The sequence below is a fragment of the Phyllobates terribilis genome, unplaced genomic scaffold (assembly GCF_046119375.1).
Source record: "Phyllobates terribilis strain yellow unplaced genomic scaffold, ASM4611937v1 Scaffold_1__5_contigs__length_1240528914, whole genome shotgun sequence".
Lineage (NCBI taxonomy): Eukaryota > Metazoa > Chordata > Amphibia > Anura > Dendrobatidae > Phyllobates > Phyllobates terribilis.
The window spans coordinates 13,190,099-13,210,751 of NW_027362761.1; positions in this window are offsets into that span (position 1 = coordinate 13,190,099).

Here is a 20,653-nt window from a genome sequence, read left to right on the forward strand (position 1 = left end):
CCCCACATACAGTCCTGCACATAGTATGATGGCCCCACATACAGTCCTGCACATAGTATGATGGTCCCACATACAGTCCTGCACATAGTATGATGGTCCCACATACAGTCCTGCACATAGTATGATGGTCCCACATACAGTCCTGCACATAGTATGATGGCCCCACATACAGTCCTGCACATAGTATGATGTCCCCACATACAGTCCTGCACATAGTATGATGGCCCCACATACAGTCTTGTACATAGTATGATGGCCCCACATACAGTCCTGCACATAGTATGATGGCCCCACATACTGTCCTGCACATAGTATGATGGCCCAACATACTGCCCTGCACATAGTATGATGGTCCCACATACAGTCCTGCACATAGTATGATGGCCCCACATACAGTCCTGCACATAGTATGATGGCCCATCATACTGTCCTGCACATAGTATGATGGCCCCACATACAGTCCTGCACATAGTATGATGGTCCCACATACAGTCTTGCACATAGTATGATGGCCCCACATACAGTCCTGCACATAGTATGATGGTCCCACATACAGTCCTGCACATAGTATGATGGCCCAACATACTGTCCTGCACATAGTATGATGGCCCCACATACAGTCCTGCACATAGTATGATGGTCCCACATACAGTCTTGCACATAGTATGATGGCCCCACATACAGTCCTGCATATAGTATGATGGTCCCACATACAGTCCTGCACATAGTATGATGGTCCCACATACAGTCCTGCACATAGTATGATGGCCCCACATACAGTCCTGCACATAGTATGATGGTCCCACATACTGTCCTGCACATAGTATGATGGCCCCACATACAGCCCTGCACATAGTATGATGGCCCCACATACAGCCCTGCACATAGTATGATGGCCCCACATACAGCCCTGCACATAGTATGATGGCCTCACATACAGCCCTTCACATAGTATGATGGCCCCACATACTGTCCTGCACATAGTATGATGGCCCCACATACAGCCCTGCACATAGTATGATGGCCTCACATACAGCCCTTCACATAGTATGATGGCCCCACATACTGTCCTGCACATAGTATGATGGCCCCACATACAGCCCTGCACATAGTATGATGGCCTCACATACAGCCCTTCACATAGTATGATGGCCTCACATACAGCCCTTCACATAGTATGATGGCCTCACATACAGCCCTGCACATAGTATGATGGCCTCACATACAGTCCTGCACATAGTATGATGGCCCCACATACAGTCCTGCACATAGTATGATGGCCCCACATACAGTCCTGCACATAGTATGATGGCCCCACATACAGTCCTGCACATAGTATGATGGTCCCACATACAGTCCTGCAAATAGTATGATGGTCCCACATACAGTCCTGCACATAGTATGATGGTCCCACATACAGTCCTGCACATAGTATGATGGCCCCACATACAGTCCTGCACATAGTATGATGTCCCCACATACAGTCCTGCACATAGTATGATGGCCCCACATACAGTCTTGTACATAGTATGATGGCCCCACATACAGTCCTGCACATAGTATGATGGCCCCACATACTGTCCTGCACATAGTATGATGGCCCAACATACTGCCCTGCACATAGTATGATGGCCCCACATACAGCCCTGCACATAGTATGATGGCCCCACATACAGCCCTGCACATAGTATGATGGCCTCACATACAGCCTTTCACATAGTATGATGGCCCCACATACTGTCCTGCACATAGTATGATGGCCCCACATACAGCCCTGCACATAGTATGATGGCCTCACATACAGCCCTTCACATAGTATGATGGCCCCACATACTGTCCTGCACATAGTATGATGGCCCCACATACAGCCCTGCACATAGTATGATGGCCTCACATACAGCCCTTCACATAGTATGATGGCCTCACATACAGCCCTTCACATAGTATGATGGCCTCACATACAGCCCTGCACATAGTATGATGGCCTCACATACAGTCCTGCACATAGTATGATGGCCCCACATACAGTCCTGCACATAGTATGATGGTCCCACATACAGTCTTGCACATAGTATGATGGCCCCACATACAGTCCTGCACATAGTATGATGGCCCCACATACAGTCCTGCACATAGTATGATGGCCCCACATACAGTCCTGCACATAGTATGATGGCCTCACATACAGTCTTGTACATAGTATGATGGCCCCACATACAGTCCTGCACATAGTATGATGGCCCCACATACAGTCCTGCACATAGTATGATGTCCCCACATACAGTCCTGCACATAGTATGATGGCCCCACATACAGTCTTGTACATAGTATGATGGCCCCACATACAGTCCTGCACATAGTATGATGGCCCCACATACTGTCCTGCACATAGTATGATGGCCCAACATACTGCCCTGCACATAGTATGATGGCCCCACATACAGCCCTGCACATAGTATGATGGCCCCACATACAGCCCTGCACATAGTATGATGGCCTCACATACAGCCCTTCACATAGTATGATGGCCCCACATACTGTCCTGCACATAGTATGATGGCCCCACATACAGCCCTGCACATAGTATGATGGCCTCACATACAGCCCTTCACATAGTATGATGGCCCCACATACTGTCCTGCACATAGTATGATGGCCCCACATACAGCCCTGCACATAGTATGATGGCCTCACATACAGCCCTTCACATAGTATGATGGCCTCACATACAGCCCTTCACATAGTATGATGGCCTCACATACAGCCCTGCACATAGTATGATGGCCTCACATACAGTCCTGCACATAGTATGATGGCCCCACATACAGTCCTGCACATAGTATGATGGTCCCACATACAGTCTTGCACATAGTATGATGGCCCCACATACAGTCCTGCACATAGTATGATGGTCCCACATACAGTCCTGCACATAGTATGATGGTCCCACATACAGTCCTGCACATAGTATGATGGTCCCACATACAGTCCTGCACATAGTATGATGGCCCCACATACAGTCCTGCACATAGTATGATGTCCCCACATACAGTCCTGCACATAGTATGATGGTCCCACATACTGTCCTGCACATAGTATGATGGCCCCACATACAGCCCTGCACATAGTATGATGGCCCCACATACAGCCCTGCACATAGTATGATGGCCCCACATACAGCCCTGCACATAGTATGATGGCCTCACATACAGCCCTTCACATAGTATGATGGCCCCACATACTGTCCTGCACATAGTATGATGGCCCCACATACAGCCCTGCACATAGTATGATGGCCTCACATACAGCCCTTCACATAGTATGATGGCCCCACATACTGTCCTGCACATAGTATGATGGCCCCACATACAGCCCTGCACATAGTATGATGGCCTCACATACAGCCCTTCACATAGTATGATGGCCTCACATACAGCCCTTCACATAGTATGATGGCCTCACATACAGCCCTGCACATAGTATGATGGCCTCACATACAGTCCTGCACATAGTATGATGGCCCCACATACAGTCCTGCACATAGTATGATGGTCCCACATACAGTCTTGCACATAGTATGATGGCCCCACATACAGTCCTGCACATAGTATGATGGTCCCACATACAGTCCTGCACATAGTATGATGGTCCCACATACAGTCCTGCACATAGTATGATGGTCCCACATACAGTCCTGCACATAGTATGATGGCCCCACATACAGTCCTGCACATAGTATGATGTCCCCACATACAGTCCTGCACATAGTATGATGGCCCCACATACAGTCTTGTACATAGTATGATGGCCCCACATACAGTCCTGCACATAGTATGATGGCCCCACATACTGTCCTGCACATAGTATGATGGCCCAACATACTGCCCTGCACATAGTATGATGGTCCCACATACAGTCTTGCACATAGTATGATGGCCCCACATACAGTCCTGCACATAGTATGATGGCCCAACATACTGTCCTGCACATAGTATGATGGCCCCACATACAGTCCTGCACATAGTATGATGGTCCCACATACAGTCTTGCACATAGTATGATGGCCCCACATACAGTCCTGCACATAGTATGATGGTCCCACATACAGTCCTGCACATAGTATGATGGTCCCACATACAGTCCTGCACATAGTATGATGGCCCCACATACAGTCCTGCACATAGTATGATGTCCCCACATACAGTCCTGCACATAGTATGATGGCCCCACATACAGTCTTGTACATAGTATGATGGCGCCACATACAGTCCTGCACATAGTATGATGGCCCCACATACAGTCCGGCACATAGTATGATGGCCCCACATACAGTCCTGCACATAGTATGATGGCCCCACATACAGTCTTGTACATAGTATGATGGCGCCACATACAGTCCTGCACATAGTATGATGGCCCCACATACTGTCCTGCACATAGTATGATGGCCCAACATACTGTCCTGCACATAGTATGATGGTCCCACATACTGTCCTGCACATAGTATGATGGCCTCACATACAGCCCTGCACATAGTATGATATCCTCACATACAGCTCTGCACATAGTATTATATCCTCACATACAGCTCTTCACATGGTATGATGGTCCCACATACAGCCCTGCACGTACTATGATGGTCCCACATACAGTCCTGCATGTAATATGATGGCTCCATATATAACGACCCACATAGTATGGTGGCCCCCACATATAATGACCGCCTTGGTATGATGGCCCCACAAAGTACTGTTTAATTATAAAAAAAAAAATGCTCACCTACCTTGTTCCCTGTTGCTCCAGCGGAGCCACGGCTGCTGTGTTGCTGGGGCCGCGGGCGGGAGAGCAGAGTGCACGCTCTCTGCTCGCAGAACGCGCTCCAGCCACGTGTGCGTCGCACTCGCAGCATTCAAATGATGAATGCTGCGTGTGTGCGTGCGCCCTGCCCCCGGTGATACTGAGCCACCAGGGCTGGCTCCCGGAGAATTAAAGCCGTAAAAACTGGCTGGCGGCCCCCCAAGCAGTGCCAGACCGCGGACCATCGGGAAGGTGCCCGGTAGGGCAGATTAGCAATCTGGGCCTGATCAGAACTGCTATGTATAGCTAAAATCACAATCTCCTATGAACGGCAGCTACAGGCTGGCTTTCATAGGAATACCATAATAACAGGCACAGAGGTCTTCAGAAGACCTCCGGCTGTCATAGCAGCCCATCTGCACCACATGATAATGTTATGGGCATACCAATGGGCATGAGCACGTGGAATGATGCGCCTCCCTGCTGGTGTGTGTTAATTGCCACTGTCAGGGATTGACAGCGGCATTTAACAGACGCAGGCTTCGCTTCCACTTGCATGTAAATCAGAAGAGTGCAATGCGAGAAACCATTGCATTGTGCTCTGACCAATGTTAGTAAATGAGTCAGTGCTCATCTGCAAGTTTTTCTCAGCTCGGATCGAGTGCTGCAAGTGAATGCATTGGCAAGTCAATGGGTGTGAGGAAAAAATTGGATGGCACACGGATCATGTGTGTGTCGTCTGATTTTTATACACACATCTCAAAGGAAACCCGACATTTCATCAGCCAAGTACAGTAAATTCACAGCCTAAACTGTCAGAATAGAATAGATAGAAATATGTCAGTGAGCTATATAATCAGTGCTTTGCGTGTGTAGCTTTCTGTACTTGTACTGTATTTAGCTAATAATTTAATTAATTTAAAAAATGGCATGGGGTCCCCCTTATTTTTAATAACCAGCTGAGGGAAAGCAGACAGCTGTGAACTGGTGTTATTATTCTTGAAAGGGGCCAATATTTATGAAGCTTCCCAGCCTATTAATATCAGCCCACAGCTGTCTTCATAGCCTTTACTGGTTATTAAAAAGGAAGGACCCAAAAAAAATGATGTGGGGTCCGCCTTATTTTTAATAACCAACAAAGGCTAAGCAGACAGCTGCAGGCTAATATTAATAGACTGGTAAAGGGCCATGGATATTGGCCCCTTCCCAGACTAATAATACCTCCAATCAGCAGCTCCAGAAATTGTGCATTCATTAGATGCGCCAATTCTGGCGCTTAGCCTCGGCTCTTCCCAATTGCGTGGTGCGGTGGCAATCGGGGTAATGGTTTTGGGGTTGATGTCAGCTGTGTAATGTCCACTGACGCCAAAATTAGTAATGGAGAGGTGCCTTCAGATGTAGCAAAGTTGGGGATTGTCGTGGGATCTTCATATTATGGATTTACAACGGACCCTGGGATTATTTTTTGGGCTAAAAAATGGGTAAAAGAGCGTAATTGTCGGGGAGTGACTTTTACAATTAAAGGACTTTTCTGTATGTGTGTTTATTTCTTTTGACTACAGGGTTAGTAATGGGGGTGTCTGACAGACACCTCTCCATTACTAACCCCTGGGGTCGATGTCAGCTGTGTAATGTCTGCTGACATCAACCCCAAAACCATTATCCTGATTGCCACTGCACCAAGGCAATTGGGAAGAACCAAAGCTAAGCGCCAGTATTAGCGCATCTAATGGAGGCGCCATTTCTGGGGAGGCTAAAGACTGGTGTTATTAGTCTGGGAAGGGGCCAATATCCATGGCCCCTTCCCAGCCTATTAATATCAGCCCGAAGCTATCTGCCTAGCCTTTGCTAGTTATTAAAATTAGAGGGACCCCACATCATTTTTTTATGTCCCTCTTTTTAATAACCAGTAAAGGCTACACAGACAGCTGTGAGCTGTTATTAATAGGCTGGGAAGATCCATGGATATTGGCCCCTTCCCAGAATAATAACACCAAGCTCACAGCTGTATGCTTTCCCTCAGCTGGTTATTAAAAAAGGCTGGATTGCACATCACTTTTTTTTTTTAAATATTTATTTAATAGGTTAAATAAGGCTAAACACCCTTTAGTGCCACATGAAAGGCACTAGGTTGCTACTTTACTATATGGATCGATTATAAATATTATTATAAATATCTACAGGACATCTATCCTATCTATTCTATATACTGTATCTATTATATCTACAGCATCTATATCTCTATATAAGACTGCTTTATTGGATTGTAAACTAGCTGTAAGGTGGTTGTTAGACAACTAGTTGTTGGGAGATAAACTTGAAGTAATGCTTTAGTGCATATTGGACTAAAAGGGGTTAATCTGCCATGACAGGTTGATTAGGAGCAGCTGAACTGCTGCTCACCATATATCTCCACCCCTGGGTTGGACTGACTGGGGGGGTGAATTGAGAGCTGTTTGTTTCAGACATGATGGATATATGGAGATTACAGGTCTCCTGGATTGAATGCCTTTGCTCAAGGACATGGAAGCTGGACTCTAAGTCAGGTGGGCTAACCAGCACTATTGTATGGACTTATTTTATGTTTTTTCCTTCTACCGGACAAAAAGCTAGATTTGCGTTTTCTGGTGACGTGGTTTATGAGAATTGCAACAATAAACCAGCCGCACTTTAAATAGAAACGCTTCCTGTACCTACCTCTTTAAAAAACCGAGTGAGTTGATCTACCACATAGCTTTGAATGACATAGAGCATTATTGTATGGAAAAGCTGATGTTAAAAAAGCTTTGCATAGGGACTGCATACGCATGTCATAATGATGTCATACGGATGCTAGGTGAGAAAAATTGCATTGTACTCGCATGACACTCGTCCTACTTTTCTGGATCAACATCGGACTGATTTTTTATACGCTAGTGTGACTCTAGCCTTAGAGGCAGATGATGGCTGATTAAATCAGCCATTATCAGCCGAGAAAGATGTGGGTTCAGCTTTCGAGCCCACATCAAAGACCAGGACACGCCATATGACATAACTGTACGTCATACAGTTATATGAAAAAGTTTGGGCACCCCTATTAATGTTAAGCTTAATGTTTTATAAAAATTGGTGTTTTTGCAACAGCTATTTCAGTTTGATATATGTAATAACTGTTGGACACGTAATGTTTCTGCCTTGAAATGAGGTTTATTGTACTAACAGAAAATGTGCAATCTGCATTCAAACAAAATTTGACAGGTGCATAAGTATGTGCACCCTTATCATTTTCTTGTTTTAAATACTCCTACCTACTTTTTACTGACTTACTAAAGCACTTTTTTTTTGGTTTTGTAACCTCATTGAGCTTTGAACTTCATAGCCAGGTGTATGCAATCATGAGAAAAGCTACTTAAAGTGGCCACTTGCAAGTTGTTCTCCTGTTTGAATCTCCTATGAAGAGTGGCATCATGGGCTCCTCAAAACAACTGTCAAATGATCTGAAAACAAAGATTATTCAACATAGTTGTTCAGGGGAAGGATACAAAAAGCTGTCTCAGAGATTTAACCTGTCAGTTTCCACTGTGAGGAACATAGTAAGGAAATGGAAGAACACAGGGACAGTTCTTGTTAAGGCCAGAAGTGGCAGGCCAAGAAAAACATCAGAAAGGCAGAGAAGAAGAATGGTGAGATCAGTCAAGGACAATCCTCAGACCACCTCCAGAGAGCTGCAGCATCAACTTGCTGCAGATGGTGTCACTGTGCATTGGTCAACTATACAACGCACTTTGCACAAGGAGAAGCTGTATGGGAGAGTGATGCGAAAGAAGCCGTTTCTGCAAGCACGCCACAAACAGAGTCGGCTGAGGTATGCAAAAGCACATTTGGAGAAGCCAATTTCTTTTTGGAAGAAGGTCCTGTGGACTGATGAAACCAAGATTGAGTTATTTGGTTGTGCAAAAAGGCGTTATGCATGGCGGCAAAAAAACACAGCATTCCAAGAAAAACACTTGCTACCCACAGTAAAATTTGGTGGAGGTTCCATCACGCTTTGGGGCTGTGTGGCCAATGCCGGCACCGGGAATCTTGTTAAAGTTGAGGGACGCATGGATTCCACTCAGTATCAGCAGATTCTTGACAATAATGTTCAAGAATCAGTGACAAAGTTGAAGTTACGCAGGGGATGGATCTTTCAGCAAGACAATGATCCAAAACACCGCTCCAAATCTACTCAGGCATTCATGCAGAGGAACAATTACAATGTTCAGGAAAGGCCATCCCAGTTCCCAGACCTGAATATCATTGAACATCTGTGGGATCATTTGAAGAGGGCTGTCCATGCTCGGCGACCATCAAACTTAACTGAACTGGAATTGTTTTGTAAAGAGGAATGGTCAAAAATACCTTCATCCAGGATCCAGGAAATCATTAAAAGCTACAGGAAGCGACTAGAGGCTGTTATTTTTGCAAAAGGAGGATCTACTAAATATTAATGTCACTTTTCTGGTGAGGTGCCCATACTTATGCACCTGTCAAATTTTGTTTGAATGCATATTGCACATTTTCTGTTAGTACAATAAACCTCATTTCAAGGCAGAAACATTACTGTGTCCAACAGTTATTACATATATCAAACTGAAATAGCTGTTGCAAAAACACCAATTTTTATAAAACATTAAGCTTAAGATTAATAGGGGTGCCCTAACTTTTTCATATAACTGTATGTCGTGAAGGGGTTAAAAAGTGGAATAAGTCTTAGGCTATGTACGCTTTGGTTTTTGTTGCACAAGAATCGACTGAAAATATTCAAAGTGTAGGCAGGAAAAACACTGCGTAACATACTTTTTTTTAACATGATTTTTCATGTGTTTTAATACATTTCTACTTGTTGTTTTACCCCATTCAATGTTTCAGAGTAAAACATAAATGGCTGCAATAACAGAGCCAGCCTCTGATTCATGCTGTATGTGGTTTAGGCAGTACAAATGTACACCAGTCTAAATGAGGGGCATGCAGGAATAAGATGTGTTGATTAAGTTAAGAAATACATGCCACTTAATGAATTTGTCACATTTTATCAGTGGTGTGTTCCTCCGTGCGCCTTGCTAGAAATGTTTCTCCAATCTGTGTCTGGAGGAACATTTCTGGAGAAAAAATCCATGCAAATTTTGAAGATTTTGATGGGGGGGGGGGGTGTAGCAACACACTATCCTGCTTTAGCTCCTCCTAGCCCTGCCCATTTTGGCTGATCTGACCAAAACTGGCATGAAAACATCAAAAGTCGCAAACAGCACAATTTCTCTTAGCACAAAAGTTTTACGACTTTCCAAAGTGATTGATTAATTGGGGCCAGTGTATGTGCTATCTTATATTTAATGCTTAAAGAGGCACTTCCATCAAAATTTTTATCTTCTTAATACACTGCTCAAAAAAATAAAGGGAACACTCAAATAACACATCCTAGATCTGAATGAATGAAATATTCTCATTGAATACTTTGTTCTGTACAAAGTTCAATGTGCTGACAACAAAATCACACAAAAATCATCAATGGAAATCAAATTTATTAACCGATGGAGGCCTGAATTTGGAGTCACCCCCAAAATTAAAGTGGAAAAACACACTACAGGCTGATCCAACTTTGATGTAATGTCCTTAATGTCGCAGAGGGCATCTTCTTACAGTCACCTCTGTACTTGCGAGAGCTTCAATCAGCAAGATATCTTGAGTAAACAGTATTTACTTCATACTGGTTAAACATGAGATACAATTCAGTGTCACACAGTCCGTGTGCTGCTGACATAACACATTCAGGAAAAAAAAAGAAAACACAGGAAGTAAGAACAACCAACAATTGAGAGCTTTCCTCCCCCACATTACAGCAAGCATATAACTTTACACACTATCGCCATCTGCTGTCTGGTTAGTATAAAGTCCTCCTTTCACTTATAATAAGTCCAAATCTGTTGTATATGCCAACACCCTTTCTCAACAGTAAGGACTTATTCAATCAAACCCAACTTTTTTTATTAGTCTCTGGTGTTTATCGGCATTCAACGCTTTTGTGAAGATGTCTGCTGTCATTTCTTCAGTAGGACAATACTCTAACTTCAAGACTCCTTGTTCCTGATGATCTCTCAAGAAATGATATTTCACATCAATATGCTTGGTTCTTGGATTGACTCTTTCCATCTGAGCAAGAACAAGACATCCTTGATTGTCCTCTTTCAATTTTGCTGGTTCCAACTGTGGTTGTCCTAATTCTGTCAACAATTGTCTTAACCACAGTACTTCTTGACTCGCATGTGCTGCGGCAACATATTCTGCTTCTGTTGAAGACAGTGTCACAATTGACTGTTTCTTACTTGTCCAACTTATTGGTCCACCTGAGAGAAAAAAACTATGTCCACTGGTAGATCTTCTGTCAGTTGCATCTCCAGCCCAATCTGCATCAACATATCCTGTTAAAATGCAATTATCACTTGTGGGTAATTTCAGCTTAACATTGCTAGTTTCTTTCAAATAACGCATTACTCTCTTCACGGCATTGCAATCAGCTTTATTACGTTTTGATACCTTTCTACTCAGGATTCCTACTGCTGCTGCGATGTCTGGTCTTGTAACGGTCGCTAGATACAGTAGTTTTCCTATTGCTGTTCTGTATTCTTCATTATTTGGTAGAATATTTTTTTCACTGTTCATCTCTTTGAAATAATTAGTTTCCATTGGAGACTTTACTGTTTTTGCATCCTTTAATCCAAATTTTTTTGTGATGTCTTGAATCATGTGATTTTGAATCAGTAGGAAACTTCCGTTTTCTTCTCTTTCTACCTGTATTCCTAGGTACTGTTTCACATTTCCCAAGTCTTTGATTTCGAAATGTTGCTTCAGGATTTTTAGAATGTTTTCTTTATCCCTTTCTTGTTTAACACAAATCAAAATGTCGTCTACATATATGAGTACATAAATCCATCTATTAATCAGCCTTTTTGTGTACAAGCATGGATCAGCTTTGCTTCTTTGAAATTTTTCATTTGTAAGTACTTCCGTGATTTTGTCATTCCACGCTTTAGCTGCTTGATTTAAACCATATATGCTTTTCTGTAGTTTGCAAACTTTGTTTGGATTTCTTTCATCTTTGAATCCTGGAGGTTGTTCCATGTAAATGTCTTCTGTTAAATCTCCATTCAAAAAAGCTGTCTTTACATCCAGATGTCTCAGTTCCATCTGTTTCATTGCTGCAACTGTAAGTAAAGTTCTTATTGTAGTGTGTTTGACAACTGGAGCAAATGTCTCATCATAGTCTTCTCCATATTTTTGAGAATACCCTTTAGCTATGAGTCTTGCTTGGTATCTTTCAGCTGTGCCATCTGTTTGGTATTTTACTTTAAAAATCCATTTACATCCTATGGCTTTTCTTCCTTCTGGCAAATCTGTTAGTGTCCATGTATTTGAATCATGCATGGATTTAATTTCTGTTTCTGTTGCTTCTATCCATTTATTAGCTTCTTCTTCAGGAAGTTTAGATATGTCTTCCCAAGAGGTAGGCTCATAGATTTTTCTTATGCTTGTCTTGTATGAAAGATGTTTTGGTGGTTTTCCTTTGTTCTCTCTCATTGAACGTCTTGGTTCTGTGTCTGTTTGTAGTTGTGATTCTTCACTTTCAGTATTTTGTTCTTCATTGATTTCTACTTCTTTCTCATCAGATATTTCTTCAGTTATGTCACTAATGTTTTTCTCATTTTTTGTTTCAACTGAAATCATAATGTCTTCATTTAAATCTTCAATGAATGTCACACTGTTACTCACCGTAACTCTGTCTGTTTTGGGATCTAGGATTCTATATCCTTTGCAATTTTCACTATATCCAACGAATATTCCTTCCATGGATCTGTTTTGAAGTTTGGAACATTTTTCTGTTGGAATGAATATAAAAACTTTACATCCAAAAACTTTTAAATGATTGACACTTGGTTTCATACCTTGCCACAGTTCATATGGAGTTTTCGTCAGTTTTCTGGAAAAAAGTCAGTTCTGTAGATATGTAGCTGTCATTGCTGCCTCACCCCAATATTTCTCTGGTAGTTTGGAATCCGTCAGCATACATCTTATCATTTCTGTTAGAGTTCTGTTTTTCCTTTCTGTTACTCCATTTTGTTCAGGTGTGTATGAAACAGTTTTCTGGTGTTCTATTCCATTTTGTCTTAAGTAGTCTTCTATTCTGTGACCTGTAAATTCACCTCCATTATCACTTCTGATGACAATTGGCTTCCTTTGAAATTTGTTACTTGATCTTGTTACATACTCTACAAGTTTATCAAAAACTTCACTTTTGTTCTTAATTAAGTATGTGACTGTGTATCTTGAGTAGTCATCTATAAAAGTCAACATGTATCTATTGCCTCCTGATTTAGTCACTTTCATGGGTCCACATACGTCAGTATGCACCAAATCAAGTGGTCTTTCGCTTTTCATCTCACTTTCTTTTGGAATAGATATCCTTGTGGCTTTGGATTTTATACAACATTCACATCTTACGGTAATTGAGCAATCTGATATCTTTAAATCTTTTGTCAATTCTTTTCTCTGTAGTTCCCTTATACTGTCAGGGTGTCTATGTCCTAGACGTCTATGCCACATGTGAATACAGTTTTTGTGATCATGTGTACATACCTTCATCTGTTCCTTTGGTGTGTCAAAATGATATAATTGTTCATCTGCCTTGACTTTGGTGATCACCCTGTTTCCTGCAATAATTGCACACTCATTGTCTTTGAATTTTACTGTAAGTCCTTTTGCTGTTAAACGTTTCACAGATAATAATCCGCCTTCCAATTTTGGAACATACAACACATCCTGTACAAGTATCTTTGAATCTTATCAGAACCTGTTTGAACAATTTAGCATACCTTGTCCGATACCTTCTGTGGTTATTTTGCTTCCATCTGCAAGATAAATGGCTTCTTTCTTATCTAAATCAAGATCAGTAAAGAAATTCTTGTCACTTGTCATATGACTCGTTGCTCCTGAATCAATAAACCAACCAAGTGATGATTTCTTGTCTGTTAATTTAAATGTGCCATTCCAATTATTCTCACATGAATCGGAAATTGTATTTTTTACTTTCTGTGTATGCTTTTTATGTTGTAATTTTTGTTGTTCTGCTTTCCATATGGTACAGTCTTTCTTTAAATGACCTTTTTTCTTACATCTGAAACATTCTCTTGTCTCTTTATTATAGGGTTTTTTAAATTCTGTAGCTTTAAGAGCGTTTTCACTGTCCTTTTCAGTAGAAGAATCATTTCTTTGTTCTTTTCTTCTCTGATATTCATCTATTAGTCTTCTTTTCACAAAATCTAATGTAATGTCAGTTTCTGGTCTCGTCTCATGGGCATTTATCAAGGCTGTATACGAATCTGGTAAACTGCACAATAATATGGTTGCTACATGACTTTCTTTAATATCTTCACCAATAGATCTTAGTTGTGATATCACTTCCATCATTGAGAATAGGTGCTTCTGCATGTCGTCATTTGCACTCAATCTCATACTGTAAAGCTTTCTTAATAAAAATAACTTGTGATTCAAGCTAGGTCTTTCATACAGTTTTCTTAATACTTCCCACATTCCTTTAGATGTTTCTTCATTTCTTATGTATTAATTGAGCATCATCCACTAATAAGCTAATGGTGGCTCTCGCTTGTCTGTTCTTCTTATCCCATTATCTTGATCTGGTCTTTCTGTAACAATTACTTCCCATAAATCATCCTTAGATAACAACATCTCTACTTTGAATTTCCATAACTGACAATTTTCACTATTCAGTTTAGCTACTGTGAATTTCAGTTCTGTGTTACTCATCATCTTTATATAGTCTTACTTGTTTAGAGAGTTGTACTGAAGATATTCTCCTGTTTTTTTCTTGCTGATAGTTCCTGTATGTCCTGCCTGTGTTGAATTCTCTGTAATTATATTCAGCTCCTGGGATCATGAATTCCTTTGTCACTCTGTATCTGGATTTATTTCCTTCTGTTTACAGAGCTTATCTGTGTGCTCCGTTATCTGGGGTTATAAACCAGGATCCTTTTGTAGTGTGGGCCTGTAGTGTCTGGGCTTTAGTGTCTGGGTTCCGGCTTGGGCCCATAACCTGTCACAGAGTGCATCTTCTTACAGTCACCGCTGTACTTACGAGAGCTTCAATCAGCAAGATATCTTGAGTAAACAGTATTTACTTCATACTGGTTAAACATGAGATACAATTCAGTGTCACACAGTCCGTGTGCTGCTGACATAACACATTCAGGAAAAAAAAGAAAACACAGAAAGTAAGAACAACCAACAATTGAGAGCTTTCCTCCCCCACATTACAGCAAGCATATAACTTTACACACTATCGCCATCTGCTGTCTGGTTAGTATAAAGTCCTCCTTTCACTTATAATAAGTCCTAATCTCTTGTATATACCAACACTTAAAACAAGTCAAAATGAGGCTCAGTATTGTGTGTGGTCTCCACGTACCTGTATGACCTCCCTACAACGCCTGGGCATGCTCCTGATGAGGTTGCGGATGGTCTCCTATGGGATCTCCTCTCAGACCTGAACTAAAGCATCCGCCAACTCCTGGACAGTCTGTGGTGCAACGTGACATTGGTGGATGGAGCGAAACATGATGTCCCAGATGTGCTCAATCGGATTCAGGTCTGGGGAACGGCGGGCCAGTCCATAGCTTCAATGCCTTCATCTTGCAGGAACTGCTGACACACTCCAGTCATATGAGGTCTGGCATTGTCCTGCATTAGGAGGAACCAACCGCACCAGCATATGGTCTCACAAGGGGTCTGAGGATCTCATCTCAGTACCTAATGGCAATCAGGCTACCTCTGGCGAGCTCATGGAGGGCTGTGCAGCCCTCCAAACAAATGCCACCCCACACCATTACTGACCCACTGCCAAACCGGTCATGCTGAAGGATGTTGCAGGCAGCAGATCGCTCTCCACGGCATCTCCAGACTCTGTCACATCTGTCACATGTGCTCAGTGTGAACCTGCTTTCATCTGTGAAGAGCACAGGGCGCCAGTGGCGACTTTGCCAATCCTGTTGTTCTGTGGCAAATGCCAAGCGTCCTGCACGGTGTTGGCCTGTGAGCACAACCCCTATCTGTGGACGTCGGGCCCTCATACCACCCTCATGGAGTCGTTTTTAACCATTTGTGCAGACACATGCACATTTGTGGCCTGCTGGAGGTCATTTTGCAGGGCTCTGGCAGTGCTCCTCCTGTTCCTCCTTGCACAAAGGCGGAGGTAGCGGTCCTGCTGCTGGGTTGTTGCCCTCCTGCGGCCCCCTCCACGTCTCCTGGTGTACTGGCCTGTCTCCTGGTAGCGCCTCCAGCCTCTGGACACTAAGTTGACAGACACAGCAAACCTTCTTGCCACAGCTCGTATTGATGTGCCATCCTGGATGAGCTGCACTATCTGAGCAACTTCTGTGGGTTGTAGAGTCTGTCTCATGCTACCACGAGTGTGGAAGCACAAACAACATTCAAAAGTGACCAAAACATCAGCCAGAAAGCAATGGTACTGAGATGTGGTCTGTGGTCCCCACCTGCAGAACCACTCCTTTATTGAGGGTGTCTTGATAATTGCCAATAATTTCCATCTATTGTCTATTCCATTTGCACAACAGCATGTGAAATTGATTGTCAGTCAGTGTTGCTTCCTAAGTGGACACTTTGATTTCACAGAAGTTTGATTTACTTGGAGTTATATTCTGTTGTTTAAGTGTTCCCTTTATTTTTTTGAGCAGTGTATATTGCAGTCATCATATTATTTAGTGCTGTATACTTACAATTGCTCATTTTGCCTTTCTACTCCGCTAATTCTTCTCTTTTTTCTGCTCTATGTAAAAACAGGCAGTCATCATTGCAAAAGTCCATGGCATGGGGGAAGAGCAGAGCAGCTGGGTCTGGAGATGAAGAGGGGAATGAGTCATGCAGGGACAAGATACTTCCTGTTTCTACATAGAACAGAGAAAAGAAAAGAATTAACTGGGTAGAAAGGCAAAATGAGCAATTGTAAGCACACAGTGCTATATAATATGATGATTGCAATTATTAAGAGGATTAAAACTTTGATGGGAGTGCTTCTTTAAAAATGCTGACAATCGACTAATATAAATATGAAGTTTCTAGTATGAGCTTAAAAATAGCTACTTAATATGCAAACTTTGTTTGTTTTGCATTTTTTTCAAGAATAATGTCTGTAATGTGCCTGTAAGTGATTTATTCTCATCTTTTTCCTAAAAAAATAATTGTTTATTTTATAAATATTTTGCCCATGTTTTTTGAGGGGTGCCAATAATACTGGAATATATGAAGTTGTTTGCAGATGTACAGTACAGAACAAAAGTTTGGACACACCTTCTCATTTAAAGATTTTTCTGTATTTTCATGACTATGAAAATTGTACATTCACACTGAAGGCATCAAAATAAATTAACACATGTGGAATTATATACTTAACAAAAAAGTGTGAAACTACTGAAAATATGTCTTATATTCTAGGTTCTTCAAAGTAGCCACCTTTTGCTTTGATGACTGCTTTGCACACTCTTGGCATTCTCTTGATGAGCTTCAAGAGGTAGTCACCGGAAATGGTTTTCACTTCACAGGTGTGCCCAGTCAGGTTTAATAAGTGGGATTTCTTGCCTTATAAATGGGGTTGGGACCATCAGTTGTGTTGTGCAGAAGTCTGGTGGATACACAGCTGATAGTCCTACTGAATAGACTGTTAGAATTTGTATTATGGCGAGAAAAAAGCAGCTAAGTAAAGAAAAATACCATATGTATATAACAGAGAGAAAATGCAGTCTATGGGATTGATGACTACAGATAGGAATATGTGAATTTCCAGCTCAATAGAGAACCTGTCAGATGGAAAAAAATGACTCACCACTCCAAGAGGTAAAGTAAACCTTGCTGGCTCGTGCAGCCCATTTGTCTGACTATTGAAATAGAAGTAATGTGAAAGTTGTGATTAATACAATACTAATTCAATATTGATAAGTTGATAAGAAGGGAGGATTCATTACCAAACAGTAAAGTATATACATTTGAATCCATATCAGCATCACAACAGCCTTCTAGATGGAAGACTATCACATTCTTCAAATCTGCATCAAAAATTAAGTTGACTTCCTGCTCTGTCACTCATTGCCAACTGCAGATACAGGTGAGTAGTGTCAATGAGTCACAAACGCTGCTCACCACTCTCTCTGCCTGTGCCCTGGACGGCATTCCCTCCATGCATTCAATTGTATACGCATCTTTAAAGGGCACCTGTCAGCTGATACATGCTTCAAAATCTACAGGCACTTGCTGCATGACTTCAGCAATATATGGTTAACTCTGAAATGCTGCAGTGTTTCAGAGAAAAACATAGTTTAAAAAAGAGAGATTAGTCTGACAAGTGCGCCCCGAGGTAGCTTCTCCCCACCCACTGTCAGTAACTGACAGGTTTCGCCCTGTGTGCACTTGTGGGTAGAGACCTGTCACTCCTGGGGAGCTGGTGGGGAGAAGTCCTGGGGTCCCCTGTGTGCGACCGCGCAAGTTCTCCCTGTCTCCTTTCTTCTGATGCCGCTTGCTACGCTAATACACTCGGAAGTGCAGTGAGCAGCATCAGAAGAAAGGAGACAAGGAGGAAAAGGCCCCTAGCCCCTGTGTGAGTGCTCGATCGCACACACGCTGGCACAATTCAAAGAGCGCTTGCTCTAGAAAGAGAACACTGTCAATCAGAAGTAGAGGAAGGGCCTCAATATGCAAATGAGGAAGCATAACTGTTCATCAAACTATTGGCCACATTAAGGGTGCATTGAAGCCTCCTCATTTCATATAAAGTAACTGTTATTTTCCAGTACATCCCTCAGCATAGCACACATGGAGGTAGTCCTTCCTTGACCTATGACGGGACAGGATCACAGAGAGGTTAAAAGGCCCCTCCCACCTCCAGTGTGTTTTCCTGTCCCTAGCAGGACAGATGCAGGAGAGGAATGCGCATCAGCGAGAAGATTACCTGGGAGCTCAGGAGAATCGGAGGGAATCAATCTCTGCCCTTCCCTCTGTGAAGAGGATCCGGGCTGATACCTCACTGGGCGGGGGTCCCTCAGCCACGTCAGTAGAGCGGGAAGTGGCTCCTGGCTTTGCCGCTTCCCTCAGTGGGCTCTTGGCATCAAGCTGCATGTGCTCCAAGGTGGAGCTTCGTTTACGGACTCAGGGGAATCGGGGGGGTCTCGGCCTCCCCTCTGTCAAGCAGTCCCGGGCCGACACCTCTCTGGGCAGAGGTCCCTCAGCCAGCCTGTGCAGCAGTCCCAGTGTGACGCCGCTTCCCTCCATGATGGGCTCTCGGCATTACGAGCTCCCCCTGTTCTATAATGGGTGTGGAGTCAGCACAGGTAAGTGCACCGGGCTAGGCCTCTGGGCAGTTACTAGCCTCATGCCTTATGCCAACGCTGGGCCTAGAGCCCTATGTGCTAAAGTTTGACTTCAGTTAGCCACATGTCATAGCTGCACAGGGCCTGATGATTGGGCTTCACAGTTTGACTTATGCCAAGCAGGTTTGTCTCTCTGTATGGTGGAATAAACACATGCTTCACTGTTGTCTGCAGACCAGTATCAGTCTAAAAGACACATAGTGTTAATTCAGCACATTATCTCCATTAAGTCTGCCCTCCAGCTGCGCCTCAATAAATTGGCTCCTTCAGGTGGAGAAAGTCTGACAATTGAGGTGTACTACTCATATAGGAGGTTTATTCTGAGTTCAGATGAATTACTCCCCTGATTAGTCTCTTGTCCAGTGCCTTCAAACATGGCTCTAGTCTGTGCTTTGTAGTGCCTCGGTGCTTAACGGTAAATCATAGTGCCTCATGGTACAATCATAGTGCCTCATGGTACATCATAGTGACTCATTATGCCTCATGGTACAATCATAGTGCCTCATGGTACATCATTATGCCTCATGGTACAATCATAGTGCCTCATTATGCTGTATGGTACAATAATAGTGACTCATGGTACATCATTATGCCTCATGGTACAATCATAGTGCCTCATTATGCTGTATGGTACAATAATAGTGACTCATGGTACATCATTATGCCTCATGGTACAATCATAGTGCCTCATTATGCTTTATAACATAACATAGTAACATAGTTTTTAAGGTTGAAGGAAGACTAAGTCCATGTAGTTCAACCCATAGCCTAACATGTTGATCCAGAGGAAGGCAAAAAAAAACATGTGGCAAACACTAAGCTCCACATTGGGGAAAAAAATTCCTTCCCGACTCCATACGACAATCAGACTAGTTCCCTGGATCAACGCCCTATCAAGGAATCTAGTATATGTAACCTGTAATATTATACTTTTCAAGAAAGGCATCCATGCCCTTCTTAAATTTTAATAGTGAATCACTCATTACAACATCATGCGGCAGAGAGTTCCATAGTCTCACTGCTCTTACAGTAAAGAATCACCGTCTGTGATTATGATTAAACCTTCTTTCCTCCAGACGTAGAAGATGCTCCCTTGTCCCCGTCTCTGGCCTCAGAGTGAAAAGATCAGTACAAAAGGTCTTTGTACTGTCCCCTCATATACTTGTACATAGTAATAAGATCACCCCTAAGCCTTCTTTTTTCCACAGTAAATAACCCCAAGTGTAATAACCTGTCTTGGTATTGCAGACCCCCCAGTCCTCTAATAACCTTGGTCGCTCTTCTCTGCACCCTCTCTAGTTCAGCTATGTCTTTCTTATACACCGGAGACCAAAACTGTACACAGTATTCTAAGTGTGGTCGCACTAATGACTTGTATAGAGGTAAAATTATGT